At 44.2% G+C, this 18,587-nt stretch overlaps 1 non-coding gene across 1 annotated transcript; it reads right to left on the bottom strand.

Annotated features, from left to right (window-relative positions):
- Positions 1-5,772: 5,772 nt before the first annotated feature.
- Positions 5,773-5,891, bottom strand: LOC121285707. The gene has a single exon (XR_005944756.1). It is a non-coding gene; the product is annotated as a 5S ribosomal RNA (ribosomal RNA).
- Between the last annotated feature and the right edge of the window lie 12,696 nt (positions 5,892-18,587).

Genomic DNA, 18,587 nt, shown 5'->3' with positions numbered 1-18,587 from the left:
GCATACTAGCGCCTGACCACCCTCCCTAAGTGGGAGAAGTACCCTAACCACTTAGCTATTTAGGCCAAGCCCGTTAAGAGGATGTAACTCTCTCGAGTACAAACACATTTCCATCTGTTCCTATTCAGATGAAGTTACATCGTTTCATAGTTTGCAACTGTGAGATTTGAACTCTTGATCTTGGGGTTACAAGCCCAGTATCATAACCACTTGGCTATTTAGCCCAAGCCTGTTAAGAGGATGTAACTCTTTCAAGTACAAACCCGTTTCCATCTGTTTCAGATGAAGTTACATTGTTTCATAGTTTGCCATTGTGAGGTTTGAGCTCTTGAGGTTACAAACACACTACCATAACCACTTGGCTATTTAGGCCAAGCCTTTAAGAGGATGTAACTCTTTCGAGTACAAACCCGTTTCCATCTGTTTCAGATGAAGTTACATTGTTTCATAGTTTGCCATTGTGAGATTTGAACTCTTGATCTTGCGGTTACAAACCCAGTACCATAACCACTTGGCTTGAGATTTGAACTCTTGATCTGGGTGTTACAAACCCAGTACCATAACCACTTGGCTATTTAGGCCAAGCTTAAAAGGAGTGGGGGTTGGGTTTTAGAGGCAAGGGGGAGGTGGGTACCATTTGGCGCAATGGGCACATGGAACACCCAAAGGAAGTATCCCCCCTTCCTGTCTGCCTTTAGCCAACATTGTTTCATAGTTTGCCATTGTGGGATTTGAACTCTTGATAATCTTTTAAATGAAAACCAAATCAACAAAATTGGGATAAATCAGGCACAGCCCCTAATTCAGGTCAGCTGTAAAATCAAGAACAAAGTTTAAAGGAAACTTACAAACTTTAAATCAAAATGTGATTAAAGGGGTCAACAAAACACCCCAGTCCCTGCGGTGCCCACCGAGCACGGAATGCCTCGAGAGTGCCAGCAGACACCGCGTGCTCCTTCTCCAGGGACATCCGGCAGCGAACGTAGCCACGGAAGAGGGACAAACAAACGGGCGGGTCTCCCCCGTCGATCGCCCGCTGCCTGGACCTGTTAATGGCCAACTTGGCCAGGCCCAGAAGCAGGTTCACGAGGAGGTCCTCCTCCTTCCCGACCCCCTTCCGCACCGGGTGCCCATAGATCAGGAGCGTGGGGCTGAAGTGCAAACAAAACATCAATAAAAGGTTTTTCAAATAACTAAAAAGGGAGTGCAGCCTACAACACCCTATGTATACATGGTCCACGGACTCCACAAGACCGCAAAAAGGGCATGTGTCCTGAGAGTCCGTGAACCTATGCATCCTCTTATTATAAGGGACTGCTGCATGCAACACCCTCCAACCCAGGTCCCCAATAGAAAGGGGGAGGACACCTCCATAGAGGGCCTCCCATCGGGGCCTCCGCCGCCAGACGGCAACAAGGCACGCCTGGGCGTGTCCGGTCGACGGACAAGGGCGAGAAAATGGAAGGTGTGCAGCAGCAGTCCATACAAAAAGCCCCTCTTTGCCGTGCCAAAAGGCACAGAGGGCATGTCCCCGAGGCGGCTCATATTGCGGGGCACCAGCACCCGAGGGAGGGTTCGGGGCTTGGGGCCAATGTGGAATTCCGTCCGAACAGGGGAACGCTCAGACGGAAGACCACCGCGCACCTGGGCCACCTCAAGACCCAAAATAACGTCGGGTCCGAGCACGACCATTCTCAGGTCTTGGCTGGCATCGGCTGCGACCTGGACACTCACAGACGCGCGTCGCGCCAACTCCTGCGGGAGCATCCAGCCCAGTCCTCCGCCACCCAGCATGTCCCCGATCCTGGTCACCCCTGCGGCCACAGCCCTCCTCTCCGCCAACCACTGAAAAGGACGGAGGGGTGGATTCCTGAGCAGTGGCTCTCTGACGATAGCCGCTACTCCTGACGGGGGAGAGCTGCGTCACGAGGCGACCACTTTTCAGACTTTGATCAGGTCCTGGTAAAAGACGGGCAACGCCTGCAAGGAGCCACCGAGGCCCAACTGTTCTATAAACAGGAGCTGCACGTCATAATTCAGGCCGTGCACCTGACGGAAGAAATACGTCGTCAGGGCACACCATTTAGGAGGAGGCTCGACGTAGAGGTATCGCTGCAGGGTCTGAAGGTGGAAAGTTGCCACCTGTGTGAGTAGGCATACTAGCGCCGGACCACCCTCCCTAAGTGGGAGAAGTACCCTAACCACTTAGCTATTTAGGCCAAGCCCGTTAAGAGGATGTAACTCTCTCAAGTACAAACACGTTTCCATCTGTTCCTATTCAGATGAAGTTACATCGTTTCATAGTTTGCAATTGTGAGATTTGAACTCTTGATCTTGGGGTTACAAGCCCAGTACCATAACCACTTGGCTATTTAGCCCAAGCCTGTTAAGAGGATGTAACTCTTTCGAGTACAAACCCGTTTCCATCTGTTTCAGATGAAGTTACATTGTTTCATAGTTTGCCATTGTGAGGTTTGAGCTCTTGAGGTTACGAACCCACTACCATAACCACTTGGCTATTTAGGCCATGCCTTTAAGAGGATGTAACTCCTTCGAGTACAAACCCGTTTCCATCTGTTTCAGATGAAGTTACATTGTTTCATAGTTTGCCATTGTGAGATTTGAACTCTTGATCTTGCGGTTACAAACCCAGTACCATAACCACTTGGCTATTTAGGCCAAGCTTAAAAGGAGTGGGGGTTGGGTTTTAGAGGCAAGGGGGAGGTGGGTACCATTTGGCACAATGGGCACATGGAACACCCAAAGGAAGTATCCCCCCTTCCTGTCTGCCTTTAGCCAACATTGTTTCATAGTTTTCCAATGTGAGATTTGAACTCTTGATAATCTTTTAAATGAAAACCAAATCAACAAAATTGGGATAAATCAGGCACAGCCCCTAATTCAGGTCAGCTGTAAAACCAAGAACAAAGTTTAAAGGAAACTTACAAACTTTAAATCAAAATGTGATTAAAGGGGTCAACAAAACACCCCAGTCCCCGCGGTGCCCACCGGGCACGGAAGGCCTCGAGAGTGCCAGCAGACACTGTGTGCTCCCTCTCCAGGGACATCTGGCCGTGAACGTAGTCGCGGAACAGGGATAAACAATCGGGCGGGACTAGAGGATGTAACTCTTTCGATAACAAACCCATTTCCCTCTGTCATTTCAGATGAAGTTACATTGTTTCATAGTTTGCCATTGTGAGATTTGAACTCTTGGTCTTGGGGTTACAAACCCAGTACCATAACCACTTGGCTAGTTAGGCCAAGCCCGTTAAGAGGATGTAACTCTTTTGAGTAAAAACCCGTTTCCATCTCTTTCAGATGAAGTTACATTGTTTCATAGTTTGCCATTGTGAGATTTGAACTTTTGATCTTGGGGTTACAAGCCCAGTACCATAACCACTTGGCCATTCTAGGCCAAATAGATGAGCTGGTAACTGTTTCGAGTACAAACACATTTCCATCTGTTCCTATTCAGATGAAGTTACATTGTTTCATAGTTTGCCATTGTGAGATTTGAACTCGGGGTTGCAAACCCAGTACCATAACCACTTGGCTATTTAGGCCAAGCAAAGCAGTGTTAACTCTTTTGAGTACAAACACGTTTCCATCTGCTCCTATTCAGATGAAGTTACATTGTTTCATAGTTTGCCATTGTGAGATTTGAACTCTTGATCTTGGGGTTACAAGCCCAGTACCATAACCACTTGGCTATTTAGGCCAAGCACAGTAGTATTAACTCTTTTGAGTACAAACACATTTCCATCTGTTGCTATTCAGATGAAGTTACATTGTTTCATAGTTTGCCATTGTGAGATTTGAACTCTTGATCTTGGGGTTATAAGCTCAGTACCATAACCACTTGGCTATTTAGGCCAAGCCTGTTAAGAGGATGTAACTCTTTCGATTACAAACCCGTTTCCATTTGTTTCAGATGAAGTTACATTGTTTCATAGTTTGCCATTGTGAGATTTGAACTCTTGATCATGGGGTTACAAACCCAGTACTATAACAACTTGACTATTTAGGCCAAGCGCCATTGTGAGATTTCAACTCTTGATAATCTTTTAAATTTCAACTCTTGATCTTGGGGTTACAAGCCCAGTACCATAACCACTTGGCTATTTAGGCCAAGCACAGTAGTGTTAACTCTTTCAAGTACAAACACGTTTCCATCTGTTCCTATTCAGATGAAGTTACATTGTTTCATAGCTTGCCATTGTGAGATTTGAACTCTTGATCTTGGGGTTACAAACCCAGCACCATAACCACTTGGCTTTTAGGCCAAGCCCTCTGTTTCAGATGAAGTTACATTGTTTCATAGTTTGCCATTGTGAGATTTGAACTCTTGATCTTGGGGTTGCAAGGGCAGTACCATTACCACTTGGCTATTTAGGCCAAGCTTTAACTCTTTCGAGTACAAACCCATTTCCATCTGTTTCAGATGAAGTTACATTGTTTCATAATTTGCTGTTGTGAGATTCGAAATCTTGATCTTGGGGTTACAAACCCAGTACCATAACCACTTGGCTATTTAGGCTAAGCCTTTAAGAGGATGTAACTCTTTCAAGTACAAACCCGTTTCCATCTGTTTCAGATGAAGTTACATTGTTTCATAGTTTGCCATTGTGAGATTTAAACTCTTGATAATCTTTTAAATCATGAAGTTACATTGTTTGCCATTGTGAGATTTGAACTCTTGATCTTGGGGTTACAAACCCAGTACCATAACCACTTGGCTATTTAGGCCAAGCTCATAGTTTGTCATTGTGAGATTTGAACTCTTGATCTTGGGGTTACAAACCCAGTACCATAACCACTTGGCTATTTAGGCCAAGCAAAGTAGTGTTAACTCTTTCGAGTACAAACACGTTTCCATCTGTTGCTATTCAGATGAAGTTACATTGTTTCATAGTTTGCCATTGTGAGATTAAACTGTTGTAACTCTTTTGAGTACAAACCCGTTTCCATTTGTTTCAGATGAAGTTACATTGTTTCATAGTTTGCCATTGTGAGGTTTGAACTCTTGATCTTGCGGTTACAAACCCAGTACCATAACCACTTGGCTATTCAGGCCAAGCTGACAAGATCCACAGGTAACACTTTTGAGTACAAACCCGTTTCCATCTGTTTCAGATGAAGTTACATTGTTTCATAGTTTGCCATTGTGAGGTTTGAGCTCTTGAGGTTACGAACCCACTACCATAACCACTTGGCTATTTAGGCCAAGCCTTTAAGAGGATGTAACTCCTTCGAGTACAAACCCGTTTCCATCTGTTTCAGATGAAGTTACATTGTTTCATAGTTTGCCATTGTGAGATTTGAACTCTTGATCTTGGGGTTCTAAACCCAGTACCATAACCACTTGGCTATTTAGGCAAAGCTTTGAGAGGATGTAACTCTTTCGAATACAAACCCATCTCCATCTGTTTCAGATGAAGTTACATTGTTTCATAGTTTGCCATTGTGAGATTTGAACTCTTGATCTTGGGGTTACAAACCCAGTACCATAACCACTTGGCTATTTAGGCCAAGCCAGCTTGCCATTGTGAGATTTGAACTCTTGATCTTGGGGTTACAAACCCAGCACCATAACCACTTGGCTATTTAGGCAAAGCTTTGAGAGGATGTAACTCTTTCGAGTACAAACCCGTTTCCATCTGTTTCAGATGAAGTTACATTGTTTCATGGTTTGCCATTGTGAGATTTGAACTCTTGAATTTGGGGTTACAAACCCAGTACCATAACCACTTGGCTATTTAGGCCAAGCTAAGCCTACTGCACCTGGTATTCCCAGGCAGTCTCCCATCCAAGTACTAACCAGGCCTGAGTCTGCTTAGCTTCCGAGATCAGACAAGATCGGGCGTTTTCAGACTAGTATGGCCGTAGGCCTAAACCCATTTCTATCTGTTTCAGATGAAGTTATATTGTTCCATCATTGTGAGATTTGAACTCCTGAGCTTGGGGTTATAAACCCAGTACCATAACCACTTGGCTATTTAGGCCAAGCCCTCTGTTTCAGATGAAGTTACATTGTTTCATAGTTTGCCATTGTGAGATTTGAACTCTTGATCTTAGGGTTACAAACCCAGTACCATAACCACTTGGCTATTTAGGCCAAGCAAAGTAGTGTTAACTCTTTCGAGTACAAACACGTTTCCATCTGTTGCTATTCAGATGAAGTTACATTGTTTCATAGTTTGCCATTGTGAGATTAAACTGTTGTAACTCTTTTGAGTACAAATACATTTCCATTTGTTTCAGATGAAGTTACATTGTTTCATAGTTTTGCCATTGTGAGATTTGAACTCTTGATCTTGGGGTTACAAACCCAGTACCATAACTACTTGGCTATTCAGGCCAAGCTGACAAGATCCACAGGTAACTCTTTTGAGTACAAACCCATTTCCATCTGTTTCAGATGAAGTTACATTGTTTCATAGTTTGCCATTGTGAGATTTGAACTCTTGATCTTGGGGTTCTAAACCCAGTACCATAACCACTTGGCTATTTAGGCAAAGCTTTGAGAGGATGTAACTCTTTTGAGTACAAACACGTTTCCATCTGTTTTTCAGATGAAGTTACATTGTTTCACCAGTGTGAGATTTGAACTCTTGATCTTAGGGTTACAAGCCCAGTACCATTACCACTTGGCTATTTAGGCCAAGCCTAGTTACATTGCTTCATAGTTTGCCATTGTGAGATTTGAACTTCCTAGTCAGATGAAGTTACATTGTTTCATAGTTTGCCATTGTGAGATTTGAACTCTTGATCTTGGGGTTACAAACCCAGTACCATAACCACTTGGCTATTCAGGCCAAGCTGACAAGATCCACAGGTAACTCTTTTGAGTACAAACCCATTTCCATCTGTTTCAGATGAAGTTACATTGTTTCATAGTTTGCCATTGTGAGATTTGAACTCTTGATCTTGGGGTTCTAAACCCAGTACCATAACCACTTGGCTATTTAGGCAAAGCTTTGAGAGGATGTAACTCTTTCGAGTACAAACCCGTTTCCATCTGTTTCAGATGAAGTAACATTGTTTCATAGTTTGCCATTGTGAGATTTGAACTCTTGATCTTGGGGTTCTAAACCCAGTACCATAACCACTTGGCTATTTAGGCAAAGCTTTGAGAGGATGTAACTCTTTTGAGTACAAACACGTTTCCATCTGTTTTTCAGATGAAGTTACATTGTTTCACCAGTGTGAGATTTGAACTCTTGATCTTAGGGTTACAAGCCCAGTACCATTACCACTTGGCTATTTAGGCCAAGCCTAGTTACATTGCTTCATAGTTTGCCATTGTGAGATTTGAACTTCCTAGTCAGATGAAGTTACATTGTTTCATAGTTTGCCATTGTGAGATTTGAACTCTTGATCTTGGGGTTACAAACCCAGTACCATAACCACTTGGCTATTCAGGCCAAGCTGACAAGATCCACAGGTAACTCTTTTGAGTACAAACCCATTTCCATCTGTTTCAGATGAAGTTACATTGTTTCATAGTTTGCCATTGTGAGATTTGAACTCTTGATCTTGGGGTTCTAAACCCAGTACCATAACCACTTGGCTATTTAGGCAAAGCTTTGAGAGGATGTAGTTGTACAGCCTGGGCACGTGTGTTAATTACTTGTACATGCTGTTCACTATTGTCAATAAACTCCCAAGAATGTCTCCCTGCCTATGGCTCCTTGTTCTGATGAGCAGTGTTCATGTCACTCAGATATGAAACCTTTCTGTACAAGTCAAAAGGCAGGTGTCTCAGTCCCGGGCCTCTTCCCTGTGCAGCCTTCAGACCAAAGTGATGGTCTGGTCTCACACTCCCTGGACACGTTAATTGCCTGCATCTCGATGGTGCTTGTCATTGCTGCCAGAATATAGTGGGCAGGTGTCACAGAGTTCTCTCATTCTCTCTGTGTGTTCTCAGCACCTTTAAGGTAGGGCTGGCTCCCATCTCTTCAGCATCTGTAACCAGTGATGCTGTGCTTCTGAAGGGCTCAGGTCTGAAGGCAGACAAAAGATCAGATGCTTTTAAAGTTTCATGGCTGGTGTCTCTATGATGTGACCCTGATCACATAGCGCAAGTGAGCTGCCCTCTGTCTGACTCCTGTCTGGCCTTTTCAGAGGCTCCCTGAAGATCTATGGAGTGTCCTCACTGCATGTCGTCATCATCCTCCTGTAATCGAGCGACTGTTAGGGCCTCCATTGTGTTTCCATGGCAGGAGCATTATCTCAGAGGGTATGTGCAACTGCCATAAGCCAGACTGTAGTCAAACATTCATAGATGCAATGTGAAGATCTATGCTGTCTCCTCACTACTTTTCGTCATCATCCTCCACAAATCTAGCAGCTATGAGGGCCTCCTGAGCACACCTGCCTCATCTGGCCAGTGCAAGGGCCTCATTGCCATCATTGTCGCCTTCAAGGACCTCCTCACCCTCATCAGCATCGACGTCTTTCTCATCGGAGGAGATCTCCAGCTCCTACATCTCCTCCTCAGCCAGCTCCTCTCCTTGTTGCAGCGCCTGGTTGTAAAGGGCACAGCAGGCAACAACGATGCGTAACACCCTTTGCGGACTGTATTGCAGGGCTCCACCAGACCGGTCCAGGCACCGGAACCTCATTTTCAGTATCCTGATGGTCTGTTCCACCAAGTTGCAAGCTGCAGCATGAGCCTCGTTATACCTTCACTCTGCTGCAGTCTGACGCTACTGCATGGGTGTCATCAGCCATGTCTTCTGTGGGTAGCCCTTGTCTCCGAGAAGCCATCTCTGCAGCCTCTGTGGGCCCTGGAAGACGTCTGTGACTGACTGAGAATGTAGAAAACAATGCACAGACCTGCAGGATGCATTTGTGGTGGTCGCACACCAAATGCACATTCAGCGAGTGGAAGCCGTTGTGATTGACATAGTTGACTGCATGTTGCAATGGAGATCTGAGCGCCATGTGAGTGCAGTCAATCACATCTTGCACTTGTGGGAAACCCAAGATCTGGGCAAATTCCAGTGCTCTTGCAGCCTGGCTCTCCTGGTCCCAGGCAAAATGCACAAAGTTGTGTGCCCTTGCAAAAATGGCATCTGTGACTTCATGGATGCATTTGTAGGCGGAGGCTTGTAATATCCCATAGAGGTCACCTATGGAGCCCTGAAAGGAGCCACTGGCATAGAAATTGAGTGCATTGTCACTTTCATGGCCTCTAGCAGCGGATGCCGTCCATGTCCATGTGCTGCCAAATCCATGCAGTAGTTGGCAGATGTGACCGACCAGTTCCCTAGACATGTGCAATCTTTGGCAGCACTAGTTCTTGGTCGTCTGCAGGAATGAAAGGCGGTGTCTACAGACCTTGGGTCTAGCTAGGCACCGACTAGTGAAAGCTCACTGTGGATCTTTGATGGTGCGAGCGTGAGCCCCAGTCGCCCCTTCTTCCAGAGAGTGCTGCTCCTCCCCTAAGCAGCCAGGCATTTCAGTCACTCTCTTTTCCGTCATCTTCACTCTCTGTATGCCATGAGGAATACAGCCAGTTCACCAGCTCCATGATCCTGATGTGCTCTCCTCCTGCAGGATGAAACAGAGATGCTTGGGTTAGCACTAAGAATCTCTCTTGGTTACATCTGAAGGCCCCTTAATGCATCCTGGGGTGTGTTGGCCACCACTTGGATAGTCACAGATTAGTGCACTGTATGGCTGTCCGAAACCCCACCTTCCTCCGCCTTACTCCACCTGACCGATTGGCAGCAGCTTTGCCCACTGCTGTGCTCTCAGCTCAGGTGCAGGCATTCTCTTAACCCACACTGCAAAGCTGCACTGTTAACTTGAACCATGGGGGAGACTGGTCCAAACCAGGATGATGACATTGCAAGGAGCTGTGAGCACCTCCATCAGGGAGTGACTGCTCCATGGCCAGCTTTAGCAAGGAGATTGTACAACATGCCCAGTCGTCCAACTGTTCTGCAGTCCACTAAAACGCTCATTTGTTTGCGGTCTGTGCCAAGGGATGTAAAGCTCTGGAGCACTTGGTGGCACTTTGATGCCTCCGCGTTGCTTGAGTGGGCAGACAAGCTAGAGGCGCAACTCCAATCATATCAATGTGGCTATGCCTGAACTGTCTCAGTCGCAAAGGACTGGTTACTTTGTACAAGGTGACCCTAATGTGTGGCTGCTTCCCTCACCCACTGCCCTCCCTACCCCGCACAAGTGCTTATGTACTACCATCAACCACAGGGCAGCCTTTGCAACAACTACCACCCCAGCAAAGTCACTTCAACCACAGGGCAGCCTTTGCCCCCACCCCCAAAGTCACCTCAACCGCAGGGTAGTGTTTGCTCTTACCTCTAACATGTCTCAACCTTGAAGTCCAACAGGTGTCCCTTGCGAGCGCTCTGCAACGTTACTATGCACTCACCTCTGAGTTCTCCTCAAAGTGCAGCCTGCCAAGTGCACACCTTTTATGTGCTGTTGCGAAACACATTGATATGATGGGTGGACAATCCAGCGAGAGGGGTCGAGTCCAACAGGCCTAGCCTTATAATGATATGCTGATGTATTACAATGAGGTTCCTGACGTCCGATGGCGGGAAACATGGCTCACCATCAACAGGCTAAGTGGATGAACGCAAACTGGATTTACGATGTCATGAAATGGATTTTTGGCCTTCTCGCCATAGTGTCCACTCATGCCACCAAACACAGCTGACATGAGCGGGCACAGATAATTCCACCCTCTATCTTTCTCATGAGGGTTTCCAATCTCACTCTCAAAGAACTTGCCTTGAGAATCTCATTCTCAAAGAATTTTCTCCTAAACAACGCTTTCTCTTGAATGTCTTCAACAAGGATCCACCTCCAGTGTTTCAATCTCTCCTCCTATGTTCCTCTCCCTGGATCACCAAATGAATTCAAGCCTCCCCTTCCATGCACTCTCTCTGATACACAGTCATATCAAACAAAACACCACTGCTCCAAAGCACTGCATTAAGGAGTTGCCGATCTTTGGCTGTCTCCTTAGATCTTCTGACTTCTCACAAGCCCACTTTGTTCTAAGTCTGCTCCCTGCAGCTCTGTCTTTTTAACTAAAAAGGAACATTTTCTTCTGCTCCTTACTTTCAATTACACTGGACTAGTTTCCAATCCCTGTCCTTGTTCCATGGCTTAACCATCTTCCTGGGACTTCTTTCTGTCCCACTCACTAGTTTTTGGGACTGTCTTCTTTTCTTTGGAACCTGCTCCCACTCTCGTGTCCAGCTTCTTCTGGCACCTTCTGCAGAACAGCATTCTCTTTTGGATCACCTGACCCCCTCCCCCCTTTTCATGCTGTTTCACTTTCTCTTGTTTCCTTCTGTGCAAGCACAGAGCTGGCTTTAATTGTAAAAAAAATGAAAAAGAACAAACTGCATTTGTGCATAGGGCATCTACGGTCGGTCAACATGCCCCAACTGCGCATGTGCAGAAGCCGAAGATCAGGAAAAACTAATGACTTGCGCATGTGTGACCTTTCCAGGGCCAGCGCATGCGTAAAGACTGCTGAGGCCTGTTGGGAACTGTAGTTTCTGAATGCCAAGGCCCAATCTCCATTTTTAAAAGGTAAGTTTTCTTCTTTCTTTTCCTGGGCTCGTTACAATGGTCCTCAAGCAGCAACTTATGTTTGTCTCAGTGTGCATCCCTAGGGATAGCCTGTAGAGTTCTGCGTTACGAAGTTGTTCAAAAAGAACCTCAACAAAAACCACTGCATCTCTTTCCAGACTTTCTTTCCAAACACACATTCCATAAGGTAGTGGGCGATGGCTTCTTCCCCACCATAGTCGCTTCAAGACAGCGTATGATGGCACTGAGATTCCATGTATGCATCAAGGATCTGACAGGGAGGGCCCTTCCCACCACCTGCCATGTTACTGTGTTGTTCGAAAGTCTGTAACGCATGTACTTTTGAAGGTACAGCTTTTGCGCTACGCACACACACTGCTAGTGTGACATGCACCGGATGCCATTTTGCTAATGGTGGTAGCACGAGTGTTAGGAGCATGCACCGGAAGTAAGCAGAGTAGGCAGACCATCAGCCAATGCGTAACGTTATTTTGACACCAGTGCTTCTATTTTGTACCTCACTATTCCAGATCTCTTAAACATGCACTACCAAAACTTTCAGCAGGGAGGACCAAACAATGCTTTTTAAAGGGATCATCAACTACTTTCAGATTAGTTGCAGATTGATTTTTGTAATGGGTTGCTATGGGTGTTATGAGTTTTCCACTACTGGTTAAAGTTGATAAAGTCGACAGGGAGAGGTGCTGCATGATTAGACCACTTGTTCCTAGTCATGGGTACTGTAGTTACCATCAACCTTGACCTGTAGCAGAGATTTAACAGAGGCAGTAATTGCTCATAGAGGGAGGACGGGGAAGAAGGGCTTTTAGCAAGAGGCCATGCCCAGCTAGGGTCTTCCGGGAGCATTTCCCTTACCACAAACTAATCCACAAACAGTATGCGAATTTTATGAAGGAGGTGCGCATGGAAATCAGCCATCTCTTGCAGGCAAACCTGCAGTCTCAGAGCTGCACCCATGCTTGTAGCTGCGAAGGTGACCATGGCCATGAATTTCATTATGATCACCTTAGAGACCAATAACTTTTAAAAAGAAATTCAAACTTCCAATGAATGACTGAAAGGGTCACAAGATTTAAAGTATTAAGACTTACTGTAACAAATTAAAAGCAACAATGACTAAACATTATTTCAGTCGGCAACTTATACTCTAAGCTACAGAAATGATTACCCATTTAACTGTTATATTTTACTCTGTCCCTAGAGTAGAACTTCATTCCCCAGGAACCAGCTCCTTTTCCCTTTCTGAGCCCAATAACTTCTACTCCCGGAACTGATTTTCATGGTGAGGGCTGAATTGGAGATCCCTCCCTCCAGCCAAAGCTTGGCAGATCTTTCAGTTTCATTTAAATCCCCAAGAACTTGGTCTCTTCATTCTGAGTGCGACATCCCACATCCTGCCTGGTGAACAATAAGAGACTGGCTGCCTTTATCTTTCTGCGCTTTCTCTGTCTCAGATTCTTGAAGATTGATTCTATCTGTGAGGTTCGGTGATACGTTTAGGAAAATCTGTAACCCAATCCTACAATGACTCTTCCCCTCTCAAACTTCTTCTACATGGCAACGTAATCACATTAATCCTGTATCCAGATAGAAATGCTAAATAACTATCCTCTAGACCCCAACATCGTGTATTAAATAGACAGTTTAAAGTATAACCATTTATAAATCTGACACTCCATGTGACTTGGAGACAAATGGTCTATTCACTGTCAGCACAGCTGCTCAGGTCATTGTTTAAAAGAATGAATATCCTGCACCTTCTTCCCAGTAAAACAACCTGGATCTCCCTTTAACAATCAAGCCACCCAAGCTTGTTATCAGACAGAATTCAGAGCAGTTCCACGTCTCCCTTCATTCCTCCATTTTATCCAAAATTAAAGGGAGTGCCAAAACATAACAATCTTACAAACTACATGTTGTAATATCAGCATCCTTCCAGGCTGGAGAAGATGAAATCTCTAACATCTAGTTTGCAGGCAACTGCTGCACAAAGGATGTGACTGACATTCTTTATGCTGGGGGGGGGGGGGGGGGGGGGGGGGGGGGGAGGTGTACATTTTGTTTTCTCTGACTAAAGAGAAACAGGCAGAGCATACATGAGGCTTTGACAGGCTAGCAGGCTTCCCCATGGTACCATTGATTTGCTCTGCAAGCGCCTTACCCAAACACAGGGATATACCGAATCCTCAAAGGGCTCCACTTCCTAATGTGTAGTTAAGAGTGTGATCATGTTCGATAGATCATGCAGAGAAATTCTTGGTATCCTGGTAGTAGTCATGACGCCTTTATTCTGCACTAGTTCACTGTTTTCTCAGTATTTGAGGCACCACATCAAACCAGGACATGTCTCCTGGCTGACAAGGGCTGTGGGCTGCACAACCCAAGCACAAGTGGGTAGCATGCACATAATGAGAGCAATGTTGTCATAAGAAACATCAAGGCAGGTCACTGGAGTGTTCCACTCTTCCAGAGTAGACTACCCTGGAAGAGCTCTGCAGTACTCGCTGGAACATGTGCCCGATTTATTGCAGTCCAATGTATCCAGCATAACCTTGCCATGATGAGGGCACAGCCCTTGCCAATAGGGATATGGTGAGCTGTTCTGGGGCAAGAGGAGGAGGGCCAGGAGGAAAGAAGAGGGAACAAACACATCCCTTTTCCAGCCTGACTGTCTGGGATTGCCTTATCCAACTATAGTTCCAGTGAACACAACTTCAAATCCCCATTCAACACAGTCACATACCTTCCCTCTGTCACTGACCATCGCAGCATCCTCTCGGTCACAATGCTGAAATAAAAGCCACCACAAAACAACCATTCCAAACCAACTTTATCAAAGAAACCATCCAATATTCCATACAAATGTCAACTAATACCCCTTGTGCATTCCCTTAGGACCTGTCTTCCAAGTGCCTTTGCCTGTCCTACATAGTGCTACCCCACTGATGCAACATAGCTGATGGAAGGAGCTAGCTTTCAATGGGGCAGTCTGTAGATGGCCTTGTAGGGGATCCTCAGGCACCATTGGCCCCAAGATGGCTTGGCTTTGGAGTGCACCACCTCGGCATGGGCGGTAATAGTCTTGGTTGGCTAACAGGCAACAGGAAGGGCACTGGCAGAGTGACGAAGGTGGGAGGGCAAATGCTGTCATATTGAGAGCCACTGTCACTCTCCTGCGGGTCTGGGGTCTCAGCAATTCTAGTAATCTGTTGCAGCACAGATTGCTGTACTGCTGCAAGTGCTCTCATGGAGTTGACCACTACTTTCATGCTTACAAGGATTGACTCCCTTCTCCTCTATGCTCCTGCACATTGACAACAGGCTTTCTGGCAGGCCTGCTAATGCACCAAGCATTTCATTACACATGCCCATCAGCCCTTTTCTGAATGCTGCTTCTGTTGCATTCTGCAGTCTCTCTCATATAAATAATTTTGTTTTTGTATTCTTCCTACCAAAGTAGACAACCTCACACTCCCGACATCATACTCCATCCGTTTTTTGACCACTCACTTAACCTACTATATCCCTTTGCAGACACTTTGCATCCTACTCACAACTTCCTACATTCCTTTGTACTGTCAGCAAATTTGGCTACAATACACAGTCCCTCCATCCACTGCGGAAACTAGGTATCTGAGTGTCCTTGTACAAGGATCACAAGAAGTATGCAGGTACAACAAGTAACAAGGAAATCAAATGGAATGTTGGCCTTTATTACATCCCTATTTTCAGGCAGCATTTTCAAATGCAATTGCTTATTTTTTTCCTGGCAATAGAAAATATTTCTTGATGGATTTAAGAGTGGTAATCTTGTGCAGTTTATTATGAAGCTGAAAATAGGTTTATCACAAAAAATGAGCATTTTTAATCAGTGTGGAGTCCAACTCCTGTGAGTAGCCTGATTTCAAACAACTGAAAATGACTTTATAAAAAAAACTGTACAGAACTATTTGGTAGATTAATTGGTTTACAGTAGTCAATTAGGTTAAAATATTTTAATATTTAAAAGCTTTCAAGAAGTACCTATTGATATCCGTGCACCAAAAAAATTATTTTAAGAGCCTCCTTGAAAGCCTGCAAACAGAAGCAAAGTGCAGAAACTTGCCATGATGAATTAATTCGATCTGGAGGTGTTACCAGCTTTCAGCATGTTGGGCTTTTTAAACCAGTGCAAAAGATCACGGAAACTCAATTTGCACTGGACATAATCTGCACTTGAAATTCCTCAAACCTGTGAGTCAGTTTTGCCGATTTTGGCTGGAAAAGCCAGTGTTATCTAGCAAAAACACTACCTCTATACCTATATTTAGATATAGATTTCAACTCATACATGCACAGGAAATCCACTAAATAACAAACTGCCGACATAGAAGTAGTCTCGGTCTATTTGGTTGCTGTTGCCTCTAATTTTACTTAAAAGGTCATGGTGCTGTCTACATATAAACACAGCTTTTGAAATTAATAGCATATCTATTAGCACAGATCAAACCTCAGACATTGTTAAAAGATTTCACGGTAAACTTAGCCAAAGCCAGCTTTCCGTCACTCTTCTTTCCTTCTAAAGAAAAGTGGTAGGAATTTTAAACAGGATAAAATTACTAAAATAAAAAGAAACTGATACAAGTGGGAGTTGCATCACAAGAAGTATGTAAAACATCTAATGCTGATTTCTTCCTACCGATAGATGCTGCCATATTCATGACTTGGCTGAAAACACTTCTTGCTGGTGGCTTGTCAGCTGCAATACTTTAAGAAAAAAGTGTTATTGAATTTGTATCCCAGCAGCTAATAATGTACATAAATGTGCATAGGATAGAGGGAGAAGCAGGGATGCATTGGATAGAGGAAGATCTACTGTACCTTATAAAAGGAGGGAGTAACTTACAGGTCTGTTTCCTAGATTCAACACAAAACAAGTCAGAAAAAATATTTTAAAATGATCATGTATATTTTATTGTTGCATTTTTTTCAATTAAATTTACATTTTACATAATTTTCTACAATTGGTGCCACAAGCGCATAACTAGAGACGATCTATATATAACTTAGTCAATAGGAAATCAAATAAGGAATTCAGAATAAACTTCTTTACTCAAAAAGTGGTAAGAATATGGAACTTTCTACCACAGGGGGTGGCTGAAGTGAACAGTATAGATGCATTTAAGGGGGAGCTAGACAAACATATGAGAAAGAAGGGAATAGATGGTCCTTTGGTAAATTTAGATGAAAAAAGATGGGAGAGGTTTGGACAGAAGATAAACAATGACATGGACTAGTTAGGCCGAATTGCCTGTTTCTGTGCCATTTATGTCCTATGTTCACAACACCCAACTTGGCTCCAAGGTAAGCAACATTACTTGACAGATAATCCCATTCCTGAGCTTGTAACCTCCAGAGTGGGAGTCAGATGCTAAACTACTGGAGTTTTTGTATCATCTCTGTTTAAATGGTTGTGGAAGCTCTCACATATATAACATTCCCTTCTTAGGATATACTTTTGTACATTTGATATTCTATTACACCTTCCAAATGCTTAAGGAAATAGGAATATATGAAATCAGATTTAATAATCACAAGTGATTAAAATGGAGTAATTTCAGTTCTTGAATCTGATCCAATTTGAACAAATGGAAATCTGAAATAGGAGAAAATGCTGGAAATGCCTATCAGTCCAGTCAGCATATATAAAGAGAAAAGGCAGGTTATAGTTTTTCAACTAATGATGGGTAGACCATCTGAAATTGAGATTTTTTTTTTAAACACATGCTGACTGACTTGAATCCAGCCTATATTATTAGCAAAAGTCAACTACACCTTGCAAAGTGAAACTATATGGACATACTCTGTATCTCCACATCGGTCAGCAATGCTTTTTAATATGAAGAGTTGTAGAAATAGGCATGAAGAAAACTAGTAACTGAGGTGTGAAGAGAATGGTTAGACAAGGTAGCTGAAAACTTGATTCAAGACAGGATTCTTTTTGGATTTTAAAGATGGAGAAAGAGGCAGAGAGATTTATGGTAGAAGCTCTAAAGAGTAGGTGGCTGAATACTCCCTTGGAATAAAAGGAGGGCTGGAGGGGAGTGGGGGGGAAACTCAAAAGGCTGGAGTCAGTGCAACATGCATTTGAAAAGGGCTATCGGGCTTGAGGAGATTGCATTGATAGGATGCCACAAGCTCATGGAAGAATTTTTAAAAAAGAACTAAGTTTAATGTGATTGGATGGAATGGTCACAGAGGACATGGGTGATTGGCTAATGGGAGTTAATGGCAGGCAATGTTCCGAAAGTTCCTGGGCAGGCTACTAACAAGTTGTTTCCTTTAAGTTGCTGTGTGTGCATGGCTGAGCAAAATATTTACAGGGCCCATGCACCACAAAAAAAAATGAAAGGGTACGATGGTGGCGGGATGAAACATGTGAAGCAGGTTTTTGATTAAGTTTAAGGATTGGTGGTCAGCAAAGAAACTTTTATAGCAGCAAAGGCTGAATGTAACATGCATAATGATACTCTGATGATAACAGAGACCTAGCTCAGAAAGGGTACCAAATATTCTTGGATACAAAATATTCGGGAAAGAAAAGAAAGGAAAGAAAGGAGGCAGGATGGGAGTACTGATTGACGAGAATGTTACAGAGCTGGGGAGAGAGGATGTTCTAGAGGGGTCAAGAACAGAATCGATTTTGGATAGAGCTGAGAAACAATAGAGCTACCATTACACTGCTGGGCGTATATTCTATGAGCCACCAACTAGTGGAAACAATTGCAGAGAACAGGTCCCCAGCGTTTGAATGTATATCACTTCTACTAAGTGTAAGTGAGCCATGCTACGAGCTTGATTGATCATCTTAAATTGGTTGTTAGCATAGCTGTTAGCGCACTCAGGTTGTTCAGCAAGTGCTGAGCAATTGTGGCAATACATTTAACAGTAGGCATTTTGTTTTGGATTTGGCAGGCGTAGGCTGGTTGAGTACAGTGAGTACT

Source organism: Carcharodon carcharias, chromosome 1 (genome assembly GCF_017639515.1).
Source record: "Carcharodon carcharias isolate sCarCar2 chromosome 1, sCarCar2.pri, whole genome shotgun sequence".
Classification (NCBI taxonomy): Eukaryota; Metazoa; Chordata; class Chondrichthyes; order Lamniformes; family Lamnidae; genus Carcharodon; species Carcharodon carcharias.
Note: the sequence above shows the minus strand (reverse complement) of the source record. Positions and strands in the feature narration are given on the sequence as shown.